This window comes from Panulirus ornatus, chromosome 23, assembly GCF_036320965.1.
Source record: "Panulirus ornatus isolate Po-2019 chromosome 23, ASM3632096v1, whole genome shotgun sequence".
In the NCBI taxonomy this organism is placed as follows: domain Eukaryota; kingdom Metazoa; phylum Arthropoda; class Malacostraca; order Decapoda; family Palinuridae; genus Panulirus; species Panulirus ornatus.
The window spans coordinates 5,575,872-5,587,643 of NC_092246.1; the positions used below are offsets into that span (position 1 = coordinate 5,575,872).

Here is an 11,772-nt window from a genome sequence, read left to right on the forward strand (position 1 = left end):
ACCCTTATGACGATGGGAGACCTCCACAGAGTGAGGTGAATTAGAGCATCTTATAAGTGTCGAGGAATTCAGGAACCAAATCACAAAAAGCGGACTCAAGACGGGTTGAAATATGTGGTCCTACCCCGCAAAAGGTGTTGGCAGAGATGTGCACAGAAATCCCCGGAGGTCGACTTGGTGACATTTTCCTCGCAAAAAATAATGGCAAATCAAATAGTCTTTTTTTTACGTGTGTGTGTGTGTGTGTGTGTGTGTGTGTGTGTGTGTGTGTGTGTGTGTGTGTGTGTGTGTGTCTTTAATGAGGAAACCTTTTGAACTACAGCTTTGTAAGGAGATTACGTCATAATGATAAAGACATAAGAAGCAGTCAAGATCACCTACTGAGCACTCACATAATGAACCCACACCAAACCCAAGGTTTGATTCTAAATACGTGAATCGCATAACCAGAGCAAAGATGGCATTATGAGATCTGGAAAAAGAATGAGGATGGATCTTTGTTAACGATCTCGAACTAATGAACTTTCCTTCAGTAATATGAAGGTCGAATATGCCAATGTTTTAAGAGACAAGGAGCAAAGTCTCTTTCGTGATGGTTTATCTGGTGAAAAATATGAAAAGAAGAAACACTTGTATTAAGAATGAGGTTATAACAGTTCGCTGGATTCGAACCACGTGTCTTTACAGAGGTAACAGAAAGTGGGAACCTTTTACTCTCGAATGAGGAGTATTTGACTCTGTTCACTCGATTGTCGCCACTCAACTGTAGCCTCTTGATAGCAGTAACTCGACTTGCAATGACTCAAGTGTCTCCTCTCGACCATTGTCTTTCGATTGTCCTAACTTGACTATTTCGACGACTTCCTTCACACGACTATGGTCAAATGTACCTGTCGTACGAACATAACTATTCAACCATCCATGAACCACAGAAGAGGACAGCACACTGTCCATTATGAAAACCTTCATCTGGTGGGAGAAAATGTTCATAGAGTCTCTTAGATTATTGAGACGGATGCTAGCCAAACTGAAAGAGGTCAGTGGAAGATGATGGCTACGTATTCCCTGGTACGTCTGCCTTACTTCTCCCTCCGTATTCCTTGTGTGTCTCCAGCACACTTCGTCGTCATCTACGTCTTTGCTGTATTGTACGGTAAGTGAAGAATATATCCATAACCCTACAGGTCGCCTCTCACGTCCTGCTTGTCCAGTACAAGTCTCTCACATCCTCCAGTCGCGGAGTTCTGCTAGGCAGTTCCTCACCTTTTGGGGGCCTTCGAGTGACCCTAAGGCCTTGAGCTTCCCCTGAGTCTAGCATGAATAAACTTTACCTCACTGGGACCAGAGACGATTAATTCCATCTTCCTAGACACAACGGTGATAAATCCTACCATCTTGGACTCAGCAGTGACAAATCCTGACTTCCGAGACCCAACACTAACAAGTCCTGCCATCCTGGACCCAAAAGTGACGTATACAACCATCCTAGATCCAGCAATGACAAGAGTCTTAACATCCTGAACCTAAAAGAGGCGAATCCTACCCTTTTGAGCCCAGCTGTGACAAATCCTGCCATCCTCAACCCAGCAGTGACAAAGTCTACCATCCCGAGACCAGCAGTGATAAAATCCGCCCATCCTGGATCCAGCAGTGACAGATCCCACAGTCTCAAATCTCATCAGTTCTTACAACTCTAAAAAAAATAAAACACACAGTTCGGGCCATCCCTCCATACAGATGCACTTTTCTATTCATTCACACGAGATTCTTTGGAAAATCCGTACGAAATACAGTGATAAAATTCGTGTGAACATTACTGAGCTAGTCACAGATATGGTTCACAAGCTCATATGCTTATTTACATACAGAGTTTACGCGGGTTTAACCAGTGATCTTTTTTTACGGTTTACACAGGTATTCACAAACACTATCCATATGTCCTTCTGTACGAAAATACAGAGACAATCCTAAGATGTGGATACACACATTCGTGCCTGGTGAAGGAAGAAATACTTTGTAAAAGTTTTTTTTTAAAACATTTACGTACTTTTTCCACAGCTTAGAAATTCCGACTAATTTACAATTTACATGTGCTAACCATTCATGTTAAGAGTAATGTATATTATTTATATAACACCAGGAATATTTCATGATACAGAAAAAAATGTATGTATAATCCTGTAGGTTACAGACACATGAAGATATTTAGATAAATGGACGACCAGGGGAGCGGACGACCAGGGGAGCGGACGACCAGGGGAGCGGACGACCAGGGGAGCGGACGACCAGGGAACGGACGACCAGAGAAGCGGACGACCAGGGGAACGGACGACCATGTAAATGAAATACTATGGGAGCCGACAGACAGAAACACGGACAACCAAGTGAACGTTCAACCAAGGGAACGTTCAACCAAGTGAACGTTCAACCAAGGGAACGTTCAACCAAGAAAACGTTTAACCAGGCCAACCAAAGACTTGAGGAATATACAGCCAGGGATATGGCCAGCCAGGGGTCCGTACAGCCAGGAAATCGACCAGCTTCAGAATCGGGCGGGTAAGGTCAACGTGCACTTTGCTAACAGACGACTAGCGACCATAAGCCGGGCGAACAGATCACTAGGAACTATGTGGTAGATCACTAGGAACTATGTGGTAGATCACTAGGAACTATGTGGTAGATCACTAGGAACTATGTGGTAGATCACTAGGAACTATGTGGTAGATCACTAGGAACCACATGGTAGATCAGCAGGAACCATGTGGTAGATCACTAGGAACCACATGGTAGATCACCAGGAGCCATATGGTAGATCGCTGGGAACCATATCGTAGATGGCTAGGACCCATATGGTAGATCGCTGGGAACCATATGGTAGATGGCTAGGTACTACATGGTAGATCGCTAGGAACCTTCCCGTGAACATATAAAGAAGCGACCCCCACTACACCCCTCGCAGGTTCCGGGGTGTGAAGGGGGATTCGAACCGGACAAATTACTGTAATTGAAGAGTCTCCGGCACTCGATCCATCAGCCGGGACCCCAGACAGCGACAGATTGGTGTTGGTGGCTCCTCCTCCTCCTCCCACACTCCTCCTCCTCCTCCTCCTCCCACACTCCTACGATCCAAGCTTTGATTCCTACCTCATACCCCTACGCCACACCACATCCCATCCCCCTCCTCAGCTGGAAAAGATACCTAGGCGAGGTGGATTATATCACTCCCTACCTCCCTTCTTTCCTCCTCCCACCCCAGAGCAAGGCTGTAAACCACTACCACCAACTGGTGAGGCTTACACGTTGGGTGATGATGGGAGGAGGAGGATAGGGTCACTACTGAGGGCTGCTGCAGCTGTTGGGAGGAAGGAGGGAGGGCGGGCGGAGGGCTCCTCCTCCTTTTCTTCTCCTGCTGAAGGATAGATGAGAGGCCATGTGGTGGAGGTGAGGCCAGAAATAGCTGGAAGGTGCGAGAGAGGAGTGGCGACGGAGAATGTCTGAGGTAACCAGCTGCCGCTTCTCACGCCCCGCGCATTAAGGATTACCTCCTCACTGCGCCGGGAATTTCGCACATTTGGCACTACTTCTTCCTCCCCACTTCCTCCTCCCCACTTCCTCCCCACTTCCTCCTCCCCACTTCCTCCCCACTTCCTCCCAGTTTCTTTCGAGAATGGAAAGGGGGGGAGGAGGAGGTAGTGAAGGAGGAGGAGGGGGTTAAAAAAAAAAGAAAAAATAGACCCCACTAACAACAGCATTTTCATCGGAGATCCGATAGATATCTCAATGTCGCATCGATGGATGATGATGATTAAGAACGTACGTACGGTTAAGAAGAAGAAAAATGATAGGTAATCGGATAAAGTCGTCACATCCGGAGGTTTAAAAGTTAAGGCCGACGAGAAAAGATGGAAGAAGAAAGAAAAAAAAAATTACGACACGAAGAAGAAGAAAAAAAAAAAGAGAGAGGAAAAAAGACACCGTTGGTCTAATCCTCTGATCCCTAGGCCACTTAACGCTTGTAGTTCTCAAGGAAGGGACTGTCGGGGGGGGGGAGAGAGAGAGAGAGAGAGAGAGAGAGAGAGAGAGAGAGAGAGAGAGAGAGAGAGGGGGGGGAGTGGGGGGGGGGGGGTGTCGACGATGAAGGTGACGACTCACTCACTAGCCCGCGTGTGTCGTCCCCCCCACCACCCCAGAGCCCTCTCTCCCTCCATTCCGGTTAATCCCATTCGACGTAAATCATTCATTGCTCAAGGGCGTCACTCCGGCTCACGATCTCGTCCGTCATAAGGATCGGGGTCGGGGGTGGTGTTGGGTGAGAGGGGGCAGAGGGGATCACGCATTTCACTGACCTAGTCTTGATTTCATTTTCCTGCGGCGTGTATACACGCGAGAGAGAGAGAGAGAGAGAGAGAGAGAGAGAGAGAGAGAGAGAGAGAGAGAGAGAGAGATAGAGTGTGTGTTGGGATGGTTGAGACATCGAGAGAGTCGGTGGGAGAGCCTCACGTGGGAGTGCGTCAGATGGGAGAGGCTTAAGCTTAGGACAAGGAGAGGAGACTCACTGTACAGAATCCGTCACCAGAGAACATGATGACTACGTCATATTCTACATCTTTCTTTTGAGAGAGAGAGAGAGAGAGAGAGAGAGAGAGAGAGAGAGAGAGAGAGAGAGAGAGAGAGAGAGAGAGAGAGAGAGATTTTGCTACTGAGAAATGTAAGGGGAGAGTAGACCAGATCCCATGTATTCGTGAATATAAAATAACATTTGAATCCTATAAAACTTGAAAAGTCTCCTAAAAGCTCTTAGCTTACGCTGTCGGCCCGAAGGCAAGGTATCATTGTTTCAAGCCGATATGAAGCTTGAATAAAACACAAAGTGATAAGAGGTTGCGCAATCTTACTGTAGTAGCTTTCTATCGTTTTGATAAATGTTTTGATACTAAAGATTGAAAGTATCGAAGACCCCTTTCCACCACCGTACAGAGCCCTTCATTGGGTACCTATATTCTAGACCACTATCGACATTAAGTTAATACAGGAAGGCAAAGTGAGCTGAAACCTAACATTTTTTCTGCTTAAATGTATTTTGAAGAGGGAGGCTGTAATCTGTCTCAAATTCTTGGAAGGACGCAAACCCCGAGGATGATACAGATGAGTATATGTAAAGGGCTGAGACAAATCATTCAGTGGGGTGTCATTTCTTGACGTATTATTCATTGGTCAGGAAAGACCAACACGAGTTTGAGGTTATTCATTCTAGAGTAACTGATCTATACATTGTTGAGGGAACAGACGCCTTAAGATATCTAGGGATTCGTCAAGTTTAACCCGAGATCACTTAAGATTCGAACGAATGACTTAGGTTTTAACCTGTGTGTCTGGTCATAATGGAAGAACGTAAACCTATGATGATGCTCACGTTAATCAGCTCAGGAATAATATACTGACGCGTCTGCAACTCTCTAAGATCAGAGAGAGAGAGGGGGGGGGAAAAAAGAGGAGGCAGAAGAGGCAATGTCTCTCTTTTTCTCGTAATGAGAGAAGATAAGTGATCATCCTAATTGGCAGATTCTCTCTCGATTCTGCCAGGTGAGGGGGGAAAAAATCTTCGACTCGAATTATATTGGGAAGGTAAACCGATGATGATATTCAAGGAAAGACTTGGCTAAGTACTACCCACAGCTTGGGGCAACAACTGACATTAAAATGACAAACGTCTCGTAATTAAAGAGTGGGAAATAGGTTACAGCTAACTTTGGTGTCATTAGATTTTCCTATTTCCACTTAATTTAGGTCATTAGGTCCTTGAGCACGACGGTATGACCCTTGAGCTCAACGGTACGAACCTTGAGCACGACGGTACGACCCTTGAGCACGACGATACGACCCTTGAGAATGACGATACGACCCTTGAGTATGACGATACGACCTTGAGCACGACGATACGACCCTTGAGCACGACGGTACGACCCTTGAGCACGACGATACGACCCTTGAGCACGACGATACGACCCTTGAGCACGACGATACGACCCTTGAGCACGACGGCACGACCCTTCAGCACGACGGTACGACCCTTTAGCACGACGGTACTCGAATATAATGGATCAGTCCATGACCTGAATGTGGTACTGTCATGCTCCAGGGGTTAAAGCACGACCCACTAGTAGAGAGACGCCAACCAGTAGAACAAAGAAAATGTCAAGTATGTACAATGCAAACGAGTCTACATATAGCATATAAGACATCGAAATGAACCACTTGACGCCGGCACAATGATCGAAGAGAAAGAAGGATCAGTGAAGATGTTCATAGAGCCAATGACATAATGATCAACCTGTTTGATGTACCTCAGAACGATAGCTAACTCTTCACTCATTTCACACAGCTCAATAACTAACCCACTCTGGGTTCAAGGCATCTGCAGGTTTCACTCCTTCGTAAACCGAGAAAAATGTTCGAGAAGAGATACATGAATTATGCAACTGCTAATTTGAAGACACCTTTTCAATCGCTTCCATTTTCTTTTCTTTCTTTTTTTTTGTACCGTCTCCTAGAGGCGCAGGAGCTGTGTGGCTGATGGGGGGATGACGAGGATAGAAACGTTGGAGAAGATATTACTGTGTCGCCTCCAAGACCAGGATGAAGTGATCCTCTATTCGTCCAGCCATTACTGAAGACAGTACCTCCAGGCTTCCTCGAGATGGGAGGAGGTTCATTATCGTAAGTCCCAGGAGAAGCGTGAACGAGGGAAGGTAATACTGGGAGGAAAAAATAATGTGAAGTGATAAGACGAGCAGTGAGACACCGTCGCTTCAGCAGTGAAGAAACACTCCTGTCATGACAGTGACTTTTGAGTTCTTCCTTATTTCCCCATGTCACTACAAACAGAAAGACATACTTCAGGTGGGATTTGATCATCAATGGCCTCACTTCCTTCATCAATAACTAGTTCGTCTTCACTAATGAGCCTCTCCCCCACCCCTGAGCTAACGAGGGTAGATAATACAGCATACAATAGACAATACAAGCAACGCTCTCTCTCTCTCTCTCTCTCTCTCTCTCTCTCTCTCTCTCTCTCTCTCTCTCTCTCTCTCTCTACCACACACCGCCACACTCCACGCGGCTAACACCACAATCATATCAGTGACAACACATCTTTTTTTCTCTCTCTCTCTTCCTCCTCCTCCTCGAGCCGAAACGTCAGGCGTTTTGCCACCAGCCGTTGATATACGGGGGCCATAAACATTACAACAGCAGCAACGGTGTTTTGTTGGCTGGCTCGTCACCAGCCATCTGTGGCCCTCCCACCCCCAAGCCCCTCTCTCTCTCTCTCTCTCTCTCTCTCTCTCTCTCTCTCTCTCTCTCTCTCTCTCTCTCTCTCTCTCTCTCTTTCTCTCTCTCTCGTGTGCTTGCCCAGGACGTGAAAGGCGCTGGTAGCTGTGGTATTGGAGGTGGTGGTGGCTGTGGTGTGGGAGGTTGTAGCTGTGGTGTGGGACACGGTGGTTTGTGGTGTGGGAGGTTGTAGGTGTGGTGTGGGAGGTGGTAATTATAGTGTGAGAGACGTCAACATAGTAGGTTGGTGGCACCACAATACCCCCCACCCCTCACCCCAACCTTACCCGTTCTCCCACATCCACCAACATACGCACTACGCACGTACTCCCACACCTGCACCACGACCCGACCACCTCCCTCGTTCAGGCGTATATATACGACCCCACACTTACGTCGTCCTTACGACCAGGCATCCGCCGCCAGCCGCACAGTAAGACCTCTCCACGATCAGAGGCGTCGCTTGCGTCAAGCGATCTCACTAACCACAAGAAAAATTATACCAAAAAAAAAAAGAAAAATCTGCCACAAATTGATCTCAAACTGCTGCATTCTGATTAGAATTTCATGACGGGATGGGTCAATCTTTTTTTTCCTTGGGTCTTTCCTCTGTCGAACCTTTGCCCTCACGGTAGACAAAGGGTTGCAAAGTGCAGAAATGTTGCAGACAAAGGAAGATAACTTAGTCATTTTCAACAGTAGTGGAGCAATTGATGCGCTTGCTGTGTGGAGATTCCAACATTGCCATTTATCATTATCATCATGATTATTGTCATTATTAATCATTATCAATTATTATCTTTATTACTATTATTATCATTACTATTATCAATATTATCATCATTGATTTCATTATCATTATATAATCATTATTTGTATCATTACTATTATTATCGTTATCATTATCATTATTTTTATTAATATCATTATCATTATCATCATCGTGGTTATCGCATGTCAGTTTGATAAGCTGAATGGCTTATCTAACGCTTCTCATCGATCCTAGATATCTGTTATCACCAATTGATATATTCAAGTCATCCTAATACAGAAATACATAGCATATCTATACCAAATGTATATGCAGATTTGCTATGTAGTTATTGTATGTTAATCATCAATGAAATTATAAAGAAACATATTACAATCGCAGGAGGACACTGATTAGAATCAACTTAAGCATTCAGTTGCTAGAAATCATGTTGATAAAGAGTTGGAATTAGCAACACAGAGTCAATAATCGCCACCAATGTCCTAAGCAATACCATAATGATCAACATCTGAAACGCGCAGCTAAGAGAATCAAGGCATATTAAACTAATAGGAAACCTTTCTTTTCGCGACCAAATCGTTGAAGCTTCATTCGATCCCATGCCAAGAGTAGGGTTTCATAAGTGTCTCAAAACTGTATGGCCAACCGAGTGAACAGCAGGAACCATCCTTTTGATCTTGCTCCTAGGAATAAATTGGTACCTTCGCCTCTTCCACCGCCACACACACACACACACACACCTGGGGTCGACATATTGTAACCATATCATACCTGCCTCTATTGTGCAGTCAGGTATAGGCTCCGTCTGTATTGAGATCAACACCCACGTTTTCACATACATCCAAAACTCCTCCAGTATCAACCACTTACAGTATTCAGGAACCTCCAGGCTCCAGCCTGGTTCTTCAGTTATCCACCAGGCTCCAAGACCAAGTCATATATCCAAATTTCAAGTCATTTTCATATTTCAAGCACCTCCAGTTCCAGTTGATTTAGAAGGCCAGCGAACACCCAATTTCAACAGATATCTCTAAGTCTGATAAGGCTCAAATTCCTGACTAATTCCAAAAGGGCAAACAGCTTTAAATTTCAACCAACTGAAAACGCTGTTTACCCCTAAATTACATCCAAACTCAGACTCAAAGAGATTTCGTAAAATCCGTCTAATTCTTTACTGAAACTGATTCTAGGTTTGAACTAGCTATAGCTTCGAGATAGCTCCTAGTCACTCACATCTAGATAATAGATGGAGTAACTTTTCAGAACTTTTCAGTCGGTTTAAGACCTAAAATCAACTCTAGTTTGTCCGATTTCAAACATAAAGAATCTCCTCCAAACCTCTGGCAACGACGGAGCCAAACTAATTTCAAATTCAAACCTCTTCTATATGCAGACTAATGCCACATTTAGGGTGTAGTCTGTATAGAAACCAATTCCAACTTTATACCAACCACATACTTACAACAACGAAAGTTCCAGTCAACTTCAGATCCAAATGAACTTATTTAAGACCTATTCTTTGCATGTTAATTTAACATATTCATCTTTCCCGTTAAATTCACGTTTCCTGTAAGACTGGTTTTCCCTCAACTTCGCCCACTCTTAATTGCGTCCTGCTTTAATTTCATCATCGTATTTCCCTTTACTCTTCTCTCCTCCTTTTTTTTTTTGTTAATTAGCTTATAATCAACACGCTACTTAATGCTGTCGAGATGAGGATGTTTAATGCTAGGAAAGACGAAAAGCCTTTGTTCCCTCACAACATCAATTAAAGATGTGCTCATTAACCAACCCCCTCCCCTTCCCTCCCCTCCCCCATTACGCAACGCTGCTGCTACACCCACAAACTACGCCCATAGATGCGTACACTTGGTCGGGTTGCAGCCACTGTACTACCGTGGAAGACGGAGTAGAGATCAAAGAGGTAGACAAAGAGACGATAGATAGATTCAAGTGTAGGTCAGCATCAGGATACAGTGGGTTTATGAGATCAATTATGCTGTCAGATATTTTTGTGATATACACTGATGCTGTGGGTAAAGTTTGGAGATAATATATGATGTATATACATGTGTATGTGGGTGGGTTGGTCCATTCTCTCGTCTGTTTCCTTGCGCTGCGTCGCTGACGCGGACGAGAGCGACAAAGTATAATGAATATATATATATATATATATATATATATATATATATATATATATATATATATATATATATATATATATATCCCTTAGATGTGATGACCTGTAAGCCTTTGACAAGGGTCGTATCTTAGTGCACAAGGATCGTACCGTCGTATTTAAGAACAGTACCGTCGTGCTCAAAAATCGTACCGTCGTGCTCAAAAATTGTACCGTCATGCTCAAAAATCGTACCGTCATGCTTAAAAATCGTCCCGTCGTGCTCAAAATCGTCCCGTCGTGCTCAAATCTCGTACCGTTGTTCTCAAACGTGCGATAAAAAAAGAAAAAGGCTGGGAACCACATCATCCTATGTATACAAATCATACCGATACATCCGCCGATACTTCCCGATACCATACCGATTAAAGAGCGTAAGATCTGTACACACGCCTCAGGAACCGAGGTTTAATGAACTGGGAATTAATCGTCTCGCTTCTTCCTCCCGCTGAAGATGGTCTAGTACGGAGTACCTGGCCTTCTGCAGGCCGCTGATAGTACTGGTGGTCGATGGCGACTCGGCCAACACAGAGACGCCACGGGAATCATTCGCTAATCTACGGCGTCGTTGGCCAACACGGACGTAACTACCGGTGTGGCGGGGGAACGTAGGCTACGGAGGACGTAACTACCGGTATGGGCGGGGGGACGTAGGCTACGGAGGACGTAACTACCGGTATGGGCGGGGGAACGTACGCTATGGGGGACGTAACTGCCGGTATAGGCTGGGGAACGTAGGGCGGGGGAACGTAGGCTATGGGGGACGTAACTACCGGTATGGGCGGGGGAACGTACGCTACGGGGGACGTAACTACCGGTATGGGCGGGGGAACGTAGGCTACGGGGGACGTAACTACCGGTATGGGCTGGGGGAACGTAGGCTACCGGGGGAGCTGAAGGAATGCCGTAAAAGAGACTTTGTGATAAGACTAGGATGAAAAAAAAAAAAAAAAAGGGATCGTGAAACATTGTTTTTGATGATGCTAGAATAAAGACTCGTGAAACATTACGTGTACCTCATCTATCTCTATCTATCACTCTCTCTGATCGACTAACATCATCCATCACTAGATATTACACTTACTAATTCTCAGTTGATTTCCCTCCAATTCGTTTTATTTTCTTCGTCTTTTTCGTCGGGGAAACAGCAGGGGAAATCTCTTCTTTTCCAGCCCGGCTCTCAGAACCTCCAGTTGATGACCCCACCACAGCGCTGCTACCTCGACCACCACCACCACTGACTGACGGTTACCAAATGAGAGTGAACTACCTCGTCCTGCAGTCCGAACCCTCACTCCTATTCTGTGGGTGATTCGCCCGGCTTCAGAACCTTCTGAAGCACTGCTACTCATCGTTACTTGAATACCGTAACTGTTTCCGACGTTACGGTAACAAGTGGTTTCGATCTTGGCATGAATTTCTCTTTGTGTGCTGTTTGAATACATTTTTCCGTCGTGATATAGGAGGAAAGGTATATGTCTGGTCGATTTAA

At 45.2% G+C, this 11,772-nt stretch overlaps 1 long non-coding RNA gene across 1 annotated transcript in view; it reads right to left on the reverse strand.

Moving 5' to 3' along the window:
- Positions 1 to 11,500, reverse strand: part of LOC139756740 (uncharacterized) — a 52,190-nt gene extending 40,690 nt beyond the window's left edge. Inside the window, exon 1 of the long non-coding RNA XR_011714431.1 lies at positions 11,365 to 11,500. This is a non-coding gene — a long non-coding RNA (uncharacterized lncRNA). The remainder of the gene's footprint in view (positions 1 to 11,364) is intronic.
- Between the last annotated feature and the right edge of the window lie 272 nt (positions 11,501 to 11,772).